Raw genomic sequence first — 13,947 nt, 5'->3', positions numbered from 1 at the left:
AAGAAAATCTACTGTATATCAGTAAGCCATGTCTTTAAAAATATATTATTTTTGTTAAAAATAAGTCACCCAGATGTTTATCCTGATTAGCAAGTCAGTTGAAAATGTGAGGAAACACTACCATGCATGAGAGGTGTGTGATCACAGATCAGACCATCAGGTCAGAGTAAGTGGACAAGCCACACACATCCCTCATAAATAAATCCCTCTCAAGTAGCCCCCTCTACACAAAAGGAGACCATTTCATTCTGGGCCACTCAGCTGAGAAGGCCAAAAGGGTTCCAATCCACATGCAAAAGAAATGCGGTGCTCACCCCTCCCCAAAAAACAACTGGCCTGGGGTAACCAGGCATGGGAGAGAGAAGAGCTACCAGCACATTCTTGAAAGTCACCAAGTGTTGCCCACTCTCTAAGGGAAGCAGACAGCATTCTCAGAATCCAAATCAAGGAGGCGGCTGGGAAATGTGAAGACACCAGCCAAGCATCTCCACCTGACAGCAGTGATGGGGGTGAGGAAGCAGGGAGGATGACTCCAGTGCTGGCTCTGTCAGGCAGGAGCTGAGAACTGGACTGGACTTTAGACCCCCTCCAGCCCCAGACTCCCCGTCTATAACGTACGAAACGTACCCAAAGTCGCTACTTAGCAAACTGATGTTATTCTGGACAGGGCCCTCCTGGGCTAGGTTCCCCTACAGGTCCCTCCAGACATTAAACAGATGCCAAAGGTCCAAGGGTTATGCTTCCTATACAGGCCCCACAGGCACCCTTTCCGGAGAAGCCCCTGCCTCAACCTCCCCTGGAACCTGACGGTGCTCACCCCCATGAACACACCAGACGAGTCACCCCTGAAGGCCCCCTGGCATCACAGGGATCCGGCTCCCTGCCCGCACACCCCTCTGAGATCTCCTCCCAGCCAGCTGAAGACAGGACAGGTTCTAGGAGCATGATGGGAGACAGTGAGGAAGGACACAGTGTACCGGCCCCCAGGACAGCCTATCAACAGGGCCTGCCCCTTCCCACAAGGAGAGAGATGTCCCAGGAGGGGACCCTTGGCAGCTGCTTCTGGCCAGTGAGAGATCACGTGGGGGGCAATTTTTTAAAAGCTACCCACACTAGAAGAAAACTGCTGTAAAACGTATTACACTCTTCCTTGATTTTAAGGACTCTTCTGAACAAGAGACCCATCCCCCAGCTCCAGTCCTGTCCCTGACCTGGGAGCCCTGGGGCTACCGTCCAGTCTGCAGTGCGGGGAAGAGTATGAACAGCACTCAGCACGTCTGTGACTGGGCACAAAGGTGCCTCCCATCGGGGGTACAGGGCGGCTTATTTCCATGTGAAATGCACCCGGCTTGCTGCTCCTTTTCCAGCTACATCTACTCGTGATGCCGGCTTCGCTCTCTTCACCTGCAATCAGGTTAAGCAACTTTCAGTGTTCTTGTTGACTGAAATTTGCTGCTTCTCCCTGGCCAAGGTGCTTGCACACCAAACCGTCCAGATGAGATCATGCGTGAGTGTTGCGTGAACACTCAAAAGAGAGCATTCCCTGGGTGAGGCCTTAGGGCTCCAAGGCACTTTGGTTTACCTTCTGTTGCCCAGGCCCCGCCTGGCACTGGGTCTGCAGCTGGGGCTCACGAGACCCTCCCGAATCAGTTGCGAAAGCAGAGGTCTTACCCCAAGTGTAAAAACAGCTAGGCTCTGACCCATTACTACCCACTGTGTGAAAATCCTGTGGAATGCACAAAGCTCACCTCCCACTCCCTTGTGGAAATACAATTTGTTTTTGATGTTTTGTTTTCTCAGCTGCAATTAGATACCGACAGAACTCATCGTTACTGCTATTGTCTATCTGACCCAGTTTGGGCTTTGATTTTTTTTCTCCATCACCATAAAGAAATGCAACTTCATTTTATTTTTCCCCACCATAATTTTTTTTAAATTAAGAAGTTGGCATTAAAATGCTTCTCTTCTTTGGAAAGTGTTTTATTTTGTTCTAAGTAGAAGGAGTCCACGTACTATAAAATAATAATTTTGGAAAACGAACCCTCCATGGCATGTTCTGACACCCAAAGGACCAAATATTTCCCCTCGATGTGTTTGGTCTTTGGTTGCTGCAGGCACAACCTCTCCACCCCCGACCTTGCTGTCGCCCCCGACAGGGGCAGGAGGTGGGGCGCCCTAGATTCCCACCTCGTCTACTAGGAGGCACTGGTGTCACAGGTTAACGGTGATTCTAGGGCAAGGAGCTGTGGAATCCCAGTTTCAAACAGAATGAGAGGAAGGAAGGCATTCCCATGAGGGCAATAAAGGGGTCGGGACTGAACCAGACCACAAATACCTCCAGAAGCACCTCATGTTAAACCAGTGAAGTGCCAAACTCCCTGGCCCGAAACGCAAGTTCTTCCTCCGTATTTAACTGTGACACTGCAGGCCAGGGACCTGGGGTACCTCTGTGCGGCCCAACTGAGAAGACCATTGCGGGATGGACCCAGACCCTCCCATGTGGGCATCCTCATCCCACATGGGCTCCATCCTCCAGAGCCAAGTACTGTTTCTGAAACCATCTTCTTTTTAGAGATTCCCGTGTGATAAGCAGCACAGTCAGAAAAAGGAAACCAGCCGAATATCCCAGCCCTTTCAGAGGACGTCCTCACCTCTCTGGGACTGTCCGCGCCGCCCCGACTTCCCTCCTGCTCCACCTCTAGCCTTCCCCATCTCAGCATCCGCATCCTCCAGGTGGTTCATGCCCAAAGCATGGCGTCCTCCTCGTTTCCTCTCTCAGTCCCTCCCTCCCCCACACCCAGCCCCCCGACAAGTCCCAGTGATACACCCAGAACCGGAGCACTTCTCTCCATCACCACAGCCCCCGCAGGGGCACAGGAATTCTGGGTAAGCTCCATCGCCCCGGGCCTTTCTACACTGTCCACATCACTCCACAGGCACGTGGATCTCACAAAGATGTTAATTCCACCAGAAGGAGCGGAAATGGCGGTCAGAATTGGGTAGTTGCATGCAGGGATGATGGAAAAACCCTATACAAGATACCACGTCTTCCAAGGACAAAAACTCAGACCAAATAGTTAAAGAGTCCTCCACACCATCTCCCTCCCGGAAACAAGTCACACCCGTAGTTCGTGGCAGGGGGCAGGGGCAGGGGCGGGGGCACATTCTCAAGCAGCCTCTCAGACTCAGAAAGGAGAGGAGCAGGGTTCACTCCACCAAGAAGAGAGCACTGGGGTTAAACTCCCTCAGAACGAGACTGTCAGAGGAGTTCCAGCAAAGCAACACAGAAGCCCCAAGATAAAAGACCCCAAACCGGGACTTCCCTGGTGGCCCAGTGGTTAAGAATCTGCACTTCCAACGCAGGGAACGCAGATTCAATCCCTGGTCGGGGAACTAAGATCCCACATGTCGCAGGGCAACTAAGCCCGTGCATCGCAACTAGGGAGAAGCCCACGCGCCGCAACAAATAGCCCGCGTGCTGCAACGAAAGACCACACATGCTACAATGATGATCCCGTGTGCTGCAACTAAGACACGATGCAGCCAAATAAATAAACATTAAAAAAAAAAAAAAGACCCTAAAGCACCCAGTACTGATGGTGTCAGGAGATGGTGTGTAACGGCAGCTCCCACTTGGTGCTTCAGCAACCCCATGCTCATCGGTCATCCGGCACGAGGGGCACCTCCCTCTGCCAACAGCCAGGAGAACGGCAGGGAGAGGGACAGGCTGCAGGCCGGGCCTCGTCCTAGGTGTGTGCCTTCACCCTCCTGCACCCTGACTTTTTCAGCCACCGAGCCATCCAGGAGATGATGCCCGGATCTCTCCCCTCGGCTGTAAGGCCTCTCTTGAGGCCAAATCCAGCATTATTAAGTCAATGAGTCACCAGCCCCGGACTCCTGGCACCTGCTGAAACTTGAGCCCATGTCCCCCTTCAGAACTGGCTTCTCCTGCATCCTCTCCCTTTGGGGCCCCCCATTCTCAGGAGCTCAGACATTCCCGACACGGCTTCCCAACCATCAACCCCGCTGGGCAGTCACTGGGTTGTGCCCCCTCTTCCTTTGAGACTTCTGCTTTCATCACCCTCTTCTCTGTTTCCACTGGCACCCCACAAGGGGCTAAGGCAACAAGCTCTGATCTGGCCTCCCAGTGTGGCTGAGAGCCAGAGATGACATCACTTACACACGCACACGCGTGCACATGCACACACTCTCCTAAAGGTGAGGCTCCAGAGTCTTTAGGGTGGGGTGCAAGGCTTCCACTTGGCCCCCCTGCACTTGTAGCCTCCACAATGCAACTCCCACAACACCCCAGCCCATCCCACCCACCCCACCTACCGGACCAGCTGCAACCCCATCTCTTAGTTGTCTTCCCGGACCCCAGCCTCAAGCAGCCCCTCTCTCTCTAAGGGGCTCAGCGGTGCTTTCTGTCTACACAGCTCATCGTGTGTCTAAAACTTCTCTTCCATCGGGTTCTTTTTTCAATTTATTGCTTTTGACCAAGAGCCACTACAGGACTCAGGGCGCAGGAATTATTTATTCCAAGACCTACTTACTGCATCTCCACCATGAACGGGTAAGACTGTGTGCATAAAGGCATCACCACTACAGAGACGATTCCAGAAACAGGACTCGGAACGAGGTGCACATCAGGTTTACAACCATAAAACTGTGTCTGAGGAGCCCGAGAAGGGGCAGAGCTGGTAATGGAGATTTTCAGTTATTTCTTGCTGGTATCGCTATTTATGTGCTTTGCTTTCATTGCTCAGTTGAGTACACAGACACTGAAATTACAGTAACTTTAACCACTCGGTGCCAGGGTCTTGGTTTTTAATGCAGTTCTCCAATAAAAGGGGTGAGGGTAGTTGGAGAAATGGCAGATTCTAGGGCTGGGGCAGGAAATGTACAAGATGAGCCTGGGGCATCTCATAGTGCCAAAAAAAAAGACATGCTCAAAAAAAAACCAATTAAAAAACCCATAATAATGGGGGTACGTCAAAGGGACACAGTAGCCAACCAATAGAGCTCCCATGGCCAAAGCTGGAACAATTTGAGCAACAAAATAAATAAATAACCTAGTACTAAATTATAACCCCAAGTAGAAAATAAATATCCAAAAGTCCACTCTGTTATAAATAAATAAATGGAGAAGAGACAAACCTCCCACATAGAAGAATTCCAAACAATTTATGTAAATAACCCTGTCACCTCAAAGGGGTGGAGCCTAACTCCCACCCCATACCTGTGGGTTGCACATAGTGACTGCCTTCCAAAGAGAACATTCTAGGGCAGGTGGGGAGTGTAACTTTACAGACAACACTTCAGCCAGGTGATCAAGTCACGTTGACAGTATGGACCCTGCTAGGATGTGACCAGAATGCACTTCATCTCCGTGGTCTTCCTCCCAAAACCGATAACCCCAGTACAATCATGAGAAAAACATCAGACAAACCCAAAATGAAGGCCATTCTACAAATACCGGAACATCACTACTTAAAACTGTCAAGGTCATCAAAAACAAAGAAAGTCTGAGGAAGTCTCCCAACCAAGAGGACCCGAAGGAAATAAGACAACTGAATATAATAGGGTGACCCGGATAGGATTCTAGGACAGAAAAAGGACATCTGGTTAAAAAATAAAATAATAAAAACAAAAACTAGGGAAATCTAAATAAAGTATGGACTTTAGTTAATAATAATGTATCAGTATTGGCTCATCAGTTGTGACTGATGTATCACACTGTACCACGATAAGGTAAGATGTTAACAATATGCGAAACTGGGTGGGGGGTGAGGGGGGAGTGTAGAAGAACTCTCTACTCTCTTTGCAACTTTTTGTAAATCTCAAACTATTCTAAAATTTTAAAGCTTATTTCTTTTAAATTACCTTGGCTCTGAATCAATTAGCCTTTCCTTTTTTTTTTTTTTTTTTTTTTAAGTGCAAAGATGGAAAGCTATACTTCATATACTTTCTCTCCCCAGAGGACTCAGCTTCCAGGCTCCCCCTGCCCACCTCCTGCCATTGGCTGAGATCACTGGTGCAGACTCCTTACAGGAGGAGGCCCTTCAGGCAGAGGCCATCAGAGGCAGAGCAAACAGACACCAGAGAAGCAGCTGCCCTGGCCTTCACACAACCCGGCCTTCTAAGAACTGACTTCTATTCCTAGATTCCTCTGACGTAACTCATCCTCAGGAACCCAGTGATCTAAGAGCTCTGTGATCTGGGCCTGCTTCGCCCACCCACACTGCAGGGCCTCTGGGCAACTCCGGGAGCCCTGCCTGCCCTCAGCCGGTCTCCCCTCCTCCGGCTCGCTGGTGGCTCCAATGGTCCCCACGCTGTTGTAGGCCTTGGGAGCACCACTGCGCTGGGGGGCAGGGATGCACAGTCTGATGAGAAAGGCAGGAGAAGTGGAAGAGTCTCCTCTTTCAGAAGATGACCAAGGACAAGGCAAGGAGGAGAGAAGACAAGAGAACAGAGACCGGCCTGGACACCGAGGAAGATGTGCCACACCTCCCAGACTTTCAGGACCCCAGGAGGGTTCACAGCACCTCTGCTGCTTCACAAACATCACAGGGACACGTCTGATTCTTAGACCATCTTGTAAGAGCGCCCGCAATGTGTGTGCATTTCCATTAAACTCAGCCTAATTTACTACTGAGACTTCAGGAAACAACATAAACCCATCAATGCAATTACGGTACCCCATGAAGATACCCAGAAAGGAAAGAGAAAGGGCTAGAAATTGAGCCGTCCATTGTAGGGAGCAATGAGGGAAGAGGAACCACCTGCCAGGGACTCTGGAAAGCTGCCGTGGTCCGCGGGGTGGGACTATAGCAAACCTCCCCTGAAGGCTGAGATTCAAAACCTCTCAACAGTACTGTTTCTAATTTAACTTTCTCATCAAGAGGCCTCCTTCCCCTTGTTTTAATAAGCAGTAACCCTTTCGATAGAACTTAAAATTTTATGAAGAGAAATATTTCACGTAGGTGGTTAGCAATCAGCGTGTGGTAGTACCTTAGACAAGGTGTTTCCAACAGATTTCTATTTTCTCAGTTACAGATTTACCTCAGGAAAAGAGTATTCTATTATAACAACAAAGCTCTGGATTAACTATTCAAAGGAAGATAAATGAAACAGCTTCCAAATTTCTCACTTAAAAAGCAAAATACTTTCAAATTAATAAGGTGCTGATACCCTGAAATCAACAAAACAAAGAACCCCGCAGCTGGGTTCCCATCACCAGAAGAGCTACAGCCGTGGTCCCGAAGTGATGGCTGGCCCCAAAGTGATGGCTGGCCCCAAGCGCAGGGGGACAATCAGACACACACCACCTGCCTGGCAGCCAAGTCACCTTAGGAACCGCCCTGGGGGTTTTCAAGGAAACTGACCCTGTAGTCAGCCAAGGACAGACAGCACGGACACTTGAAAAATTATCACCATGGTTCCCCTGCGGCAAGTTTGGAAAGTAAAGGGGAAACCCCACCCATAATCACACCTTAACTAAAGTCAGAGTTTTTTTATTTGCATATTTTACATAGATGAGATCAGCAGGTACAAACGTATAGCATCCTACTTTTTCTCTTGAATGTTAAATTGCAAACATAGTTCCTGCTGTTGCCGGGCGGCATGACTATCATATTTTCAAGACTGCATCAACTCTTCACACACATTTTTTAAACATTTAACCTAAAATATGTCCTACAAACAAGATAACATGTGGCTATTTTCTTCAGCTCCTAAGTAGGCACAGACTGACGGGCAAAGCAACTAGGAGCCTGTGGTTAGCAGTGGCCGGACGGTCTCTGTCAGCAGGAAGGCGAGACCTCTGAGTGGAATGAGGTCACACCCGTTTAGGCCTGGCCATCCATCCACAAGACAGATGTGCAGCAGCTGGAGTTTACTCGGCCACTGGGGTGGGGGGAGGGGGGAGTAGGTAGGATGTGTGCTAAGAGGATGCTCACTGCAGCTCGTTACCTGTGCCCTAACGTACCTTACACCATAAACTGCAAGATCTAATAGCAGCCTAAATGTCTGTCAGGGAAACAGTAAATTACAGTTCAGTCATTTGGTGAGATACCACCTCATATGGTGAGGTACCACGCAGACACTTGAAATGGAAATTACTGAGTTTATAACAACTTGACAAATGAAAACCTAAAACTCTAAGATCTACCAATATAAATACACAGAAGCGCACACACACTAAATGGAAGAGATTAGAAGACAACGTATTAAGACGTTAACATTGGCAGATGGTGTACCGTGATTTTCTTTTTTATCACCTGGACCATGTTTCTCTAAACCCTTTACAGTAAGTACATAAAATTTTAATTACTGGAAAAAACGAGCCCATGTGAGGCGGTTTAGGGCCTCCCCTCCCACCTGGCTGCTGGGGCGGATTCCCTTCCCTCCATCCCTCCAGATTCAGCCAGAAGGGCTCTGCCTCAAATGTCTCACAGACTCCCCCGTCTCTCACAGGGGGAGATGCACATCTCCCCCATCACCAAGGCACAGGAAAACTGTCACACCTCAGACCCCCAGATCTGGGAGCAGTGGCTGGGACCTGGCTGTCCCTGTACCGCAGGCCCAGTGGACAAGGAGCCCCCGTGGGCCTGACGGGCGGGGACTAAGTGGGAGCCAAGGACGGGCACACACAGGAGGAAGGTGGGCGTTCGGAAGGCTGGGATCTCCTGGAGGGTGCAGTTTCAGGAACGACCATGGGAGAGGAGGCTGAAGGCCAAGGGCTTGGTGACGCCACATGCCCTGCAGACACGGAGTGACAGGACGTCAAAGGCTGGTGCCCAGCCATCTCTGGAGACCAGGGTAACCTGCAGTGATGGCAGAGGGCAGTGACAGGAGGTAGAGAGGATGGCACATCATGGGTCAAGGAGGAAGGGACCCCCGAGCCCACCTCGGTTAAGAAATGTAGGCTGTGCAGAGGAAGGAATCCATCCATTGCGAGGCCTCTGGCTCTCATGGGGGAACCAGCCACGCTGCAGTTACTATGAGGAGACAAAGGGGCATCTGCAAAGGAGCGGAGGTGGGAGAGCAAGTGTTTCTTTTTTTTTTTTTCTTTTAATATTGATTTATTTATTTGGCTGCGCCGGGTCTTAGTTGCGACATGTGGGATCTTTTAGTTGCGGCACGCGTGCGGGATCTAGTTCCCTGACCAGGGATTGAACCCGGGCCTCCTGCATTGGGAGCGCATAGTCTTACCTGCTGGACCACCAGGGAAGTCCCTAAGCAAGGGCTTCTTTACAAAAGGAAAGTCTCCAGGCAGAGAATGGAAAGGAAGAAAAGACTTCACGGACTGTCCATCTGTCAGACACGTGTTCACCAGGCCTTGTTCGGCGGCACACCATCCCTAGGAGCAGAGCGGCCTACAGGAAGGTGAGGAAAGCCCAGAAAAGAGGGGGCACAGAGAGCAGGTCCAGGCTGCTATCTTTAGGGCAGGGCTTGTGAGCAATGTTACTGACAAGGTGTTTGGCGTGGAGACCATAGCGATGCTCTGGGGTAGAGAGAGCCTGCCCCGATGAAGCCAACTCTGCAGCAGAGGTAGACACAGACCAGCCTGTGCTCTGCACTGGGAACCAGGCTGGGTGCTGCCCACCCTGGCACACGGCTGCAGGGCAGGCAAAAGGACAAGAGAGGGAAGGGAGCATAATCCACAGGCCCAGCCCCACCCAGGCCCCACCCTGACCTTGACCATTCCCGTACCACCTGCGGCGGCGGCAGGTAGCAACAAGCCTAATTTCAAGCCACAGCTGTTTCTGACCGTAAGCATCACAAGACAAACTGAGAAATAACTTGCTCCCCATCTCCCAGCACAAAAATATGTAAAGACTGGGTCACAAAATACAAAGAGTTGAGCGGATGGAAATAATAAAATGCAAACTGAAGCTGACGGTAACCTCAGGGTGAAGGTATGTAGTTTCAACTATATTGGAAATGAAAATGTCTTAGGCCGAGTGGGAATCCACCATATCAGTCTTCCTATGCTTTTTCATATAAAGTATCACCTACTAAGTCGTTTTATCATAATAAAACATACTGAAGAATATCAAAAATCACTATCTGCATTATAGTTTGACTTATCTTTTTGTTTTTCTTTTCAAAAAAGCAATGTAAGCAAAATAAAAATCTTGTTTACAGCTTAGATCAGAGGCCACATGTTTCTTTTAAATGGGAGGGTGTGCGTCTGTCATTTTTGATCTCATCCCTGGATGTCGCCCACACCTGCCCACTGTCAGCACTGACTAGCTGCTTGCTGGCATCCAGCCCCCATGAGAAGCCCACTGAGGAGACATCCCCATTCAGGCAGGATGACGAGCAGGGGGAGGGGGGGGCAGGACCTCACAGCTGCCCACATCCTGCCCCTTGCTCCCTTCCAGGAGAGTCGGTTACACCTATCTAGAGGGGCCCACCTCTCATGTTTGCCCCCCACCAGCCCCCCCTCCTTGTAGGGCCCTCACCCCCTGGACCAGGTGTGACTGACTCTTGACATCCATCAAGTCCCTCCCATGACTTAACGCTAATGAGGTAAACCACACCTGTCCAAGATGGTCAATGGAACAATTTAACCAGCGGCCCCTGGGGGAATTTTACCCAGACCTCCAAAGGCTTAGCCCCAAAATGTGCTAACGTAGTAGTTGCAGGTGTAAAGGCAGAGAGGAAAGGGACCAGAACACAGGTTCCCTCACATTACCTGCTATGCCACTTCCTTTAACACTGCTTCGGCTTGTTTAAACTTTTCAAGTTTTTAAAGTTTGAGAACATTTAAACACCACGTTGAGCTATTAAGCCAGGGAAGGACGTCACAACCTAACTCCATGTGGCAGACTCCTAATAAAGGGAAAAGGAAAAGCAAGAAGTACTGATGATGAGACCTCTCACCAAAAAACAAAGCGCCCAGCCCAGAGGAGGCAGAGGTGGGCCAGGGTGCAGCCTTGAGACCAGACACCAGGCGCTCAAGTCCAGCCAAGCAGCACACTTGCAAGCTGAGGCCACTTCCCTCACCTTCCTGGGACGCTACAAGGCACGGTTTGCTGGGGGAATAGTCAAATGCTTAGCATCATTCCCATACACAAGCCTGCTTGCTGACACTGTATCACCTGGAGGTACAACAAAGCCTCCCCATAAGTCTGTTCTTGCGGGTCAGTGTAGTAAGATCATTTCACACAGAGAACTGTGGCACTAAATCACATGGGAATGGTGTCATTGAATCTTTATACCCAAACCCATGTCAGTCAGGTAAAACACAGGCCAACATTAAGCCAAACGCAGCTCCATAAAGAAACCAGCACCCTCGCCAGGCCACTGGGTTATCCAGTAGCCACTGGCGATCAGAAGAGATGACTGCAAACAAACAGGTTCCAGCTGACAAGTGACCAAGCTGGCTCTGGCACACAAAACGCTTCGAGGCTTTGGGGAAAGGCACGCCGTTTCCCTCTCTCCTGAACACGTCAGGGGAAGACGTCTTCCCCCCAACTCAGAGGGTCCAACCAGGTCCCCAGAGGCCCCTCCAACCCCTGCTGTTCACAACCCCTGACCGCTCCGTGGGGCGAGGGCTCACACTGAGCGACACCCACAACCTCGCAATGGAAGCACCAGACGCAGGAACATTCCACTGGCTAAATTCTGTTCTGTGAGGAGCCCCACCTCCAAAGAGTTCTGAAGTTGAAAGGTGACGAGCAGACTACCTAGCAGCACGCCAGTGGGACCCAGCCAGCCCTACGTCAATTCCCAGGCTCTCCTTTCCTCTCTCTCTGGGCCTCGGTTTCCTCATCTGCAGTGGGTTTACCACGGAGCCTCATCAGGTGGCTGGGGAGTCATCAACTGCTCCTTGGAGACACCTGGCACAATGCCCAGCACATGAGCCCACCTCTGGGGGTGAGAGAGCGAGAGAGCCAGGACCCCTCCGAGGGGCTCCACCTGGTGCCCTGCAGAAACAGGAAGAAGGGTTTTCTGCTGGGGCAGAGCCTGAATGGCCCAGCGAGGGGCTGCCCCTTGGCCAGAGGGCAGCAGGGCGGTCAGGGGCTAGGAGGGCAGCCCTTCAGCAAGACCCCCTGGGGGCAGCACCCCAGCCCCACTGGGCAGTCTGGGGGCAATTCCTAAGGCCCGCACACTGGGGCCTGGGGGCAGTTTCAGATCCAGATCCAGCCCGAGGAAGACCCTGAGGAAGGGGCCCAGCCCAGGGTCAGGCTGAAGGGCTCCAAAGACCATCTCATGGGAAAAGCTCAAGCCAAGCGGCCGACCAGAAACCAAGGAGACTGGGCTGGGCGGACGGGAGAACAAGTCTGCTATCCTTTGTCCAAATTCCATTTGCAACGGTTATTTGTTTCAGAGAAGCTGGTGCTTGATGATGTTTTATGTATCAGACAAGGTAAACCACCTGGGACCTCCTCATCCTCACACGCTCTGTCCACGGGGCGTCCTGCCAATCAGCCACACTGCCTGGTCCTAGACACAGTGGGTGACAGGCCTCCTGGAACACCTGAGAAGATCCTAATTCATAAACAGCAGGGTCACGGCTCTGGTCCCAGTGGTTGGGACGAGCTGGTTCAGACCAGGGACGAACCAGCAGAGACACCACCAATCAGACCGTTCATCGATCTCTGAGGCTCCATAAACTAGATCTGGCGTGTAATTCTTACGGCGAAACAGCAGGGCTCTGGATTTTGACACCCTGCTCAACTCACTGTGGTGGCGTAGTCTTGGGGCGTCACACGAGGCACACGCAGGAGCTCCTGGCAAGAGCACGGCAGATTCTGTCTCCCCACCCCCATCAGAACCGCTGCCAATCAGAGAGGGCACAGAAGCCCTCCCCACACTCCTGGAACTGGAGCTGCTATCAATTAGCACCACAAGAAGTAGCCCAGTTTAGGGAAGGTGATAAAAATAAGCTAATACCTTGAGTGGGGGGTGGAAGAGGACCAAGGGCTCCAGGACAGCGTGAAGTATGGTCCACAGACAGGTAGCATCAGCGTCATCCGGAAGCTTGTGGGAAGCGCCCCACCTATTAAAGCTCCCGGAGGGCGGAGCCTGCAACAAGCCTTCCAGGTGATTCGTAGGCACTGAAGTTGGAGAAGCTGCCTCTAGTCTGCTGTCTTAGAAAGAGGCCCTAAGCTTTGCACAACTGTTTCCAATTAAGTCCTAATGCTCTATGAAAAATCAGACCTCCCTCCTTCTTAATTGAAGAGGCCTCCCTCTTCAATAAACTGCAAATCGGCTCCGCAGCAAAAAGACAGGATGTGGGCTGTGTCCATGTTCAGTGACAGCAGGACTGAACACAGAGTGAGTCAGGCAGAGTGGAACAGTCAGCCGCGTCCGCCTCAGCAGTCCCTGCCCAGCCTCCCACTCCCACCCAGCTCACCCTCCCCTACGGGACCCCGCACCCTCTTCACAGCCACATTGGTCACCATCAAAAAGGCCAAAAGAGAGGTTACCGCACCTGGTGCAAGGGGGTGTGTGTGTGTGCGTGTGTGTGTGTGTACACGCAACACTTGACAGCTGCCCACAGTTGACCCAGAATGGGGCTGGGGTCCGCCCGTCCCCGTGTGCACTCTCACTACAGCACAGCCCAGCCCAGCCCAGGGAAACCACTCAGCAGCTGGCCTGCAAGGGAGGCCCTCAGTTGTCTAGACCCCAGACCCCCTCAGGCTCTTGGGCAAATGACCTCGTCCTCGGGTCAGCGGACAAAGAACAGACATTGTCAAAGCCCTCCTGACGTGGAGGAGTCCAGGGTCCCGAGCGGGTGGGAGGCCTTCACCAGCTGGGTCTGTGGGTTCGGGCCCGCCTGGGGCTGTCCTCTCGGGTGGGAGGGAGGACACTATGACACTATGACTTAAACACGGTGTGCATGACACAGAAAAAGGAAACACCCGCAAGTTAAAAAGTACAGCCTATTTTAGCTTTAAACACACATCCCTCTCACAGACAGCAATGTCCAAA

General features: G+C 51.4%; 1 protein-coding gene across 6 annotated transcripts in view; it reads right to left on the bottom strand.

The window, feature by feature from the left end:
- INPP4A (inositol polyphosphate-4-phosphatase type I A) overlaps positions 1–13,947 on the bottom strand; it is a 127,290-nt gene that overhangs the window by 82,197 nt on the left and 31,146 nt on the right. The window lies entirely within an intron of this gene.

The sequence above is a fragment of the Eubalaena glacialis genome, chromosome 14 (assembly GCF_028564815.1).
Source record: "Eubalaena glacialis isolate mEubGla1 chromosome 14, mEubGla1.1.hap2.+ XY, whole genome shotgun sequence".
Taxonomy (NCBI): domain Eukaryota; kingdom Metazoa; phylum Chordata; class Mammalia; order Artiodactyla; family Balaenidae; genus Eubalaena; species Eubalaena glacialis.
Note: the sequence above shows the minus strand (reverse complement) of the source record. Positions and strands in the feature narration are given on the sequence as shown.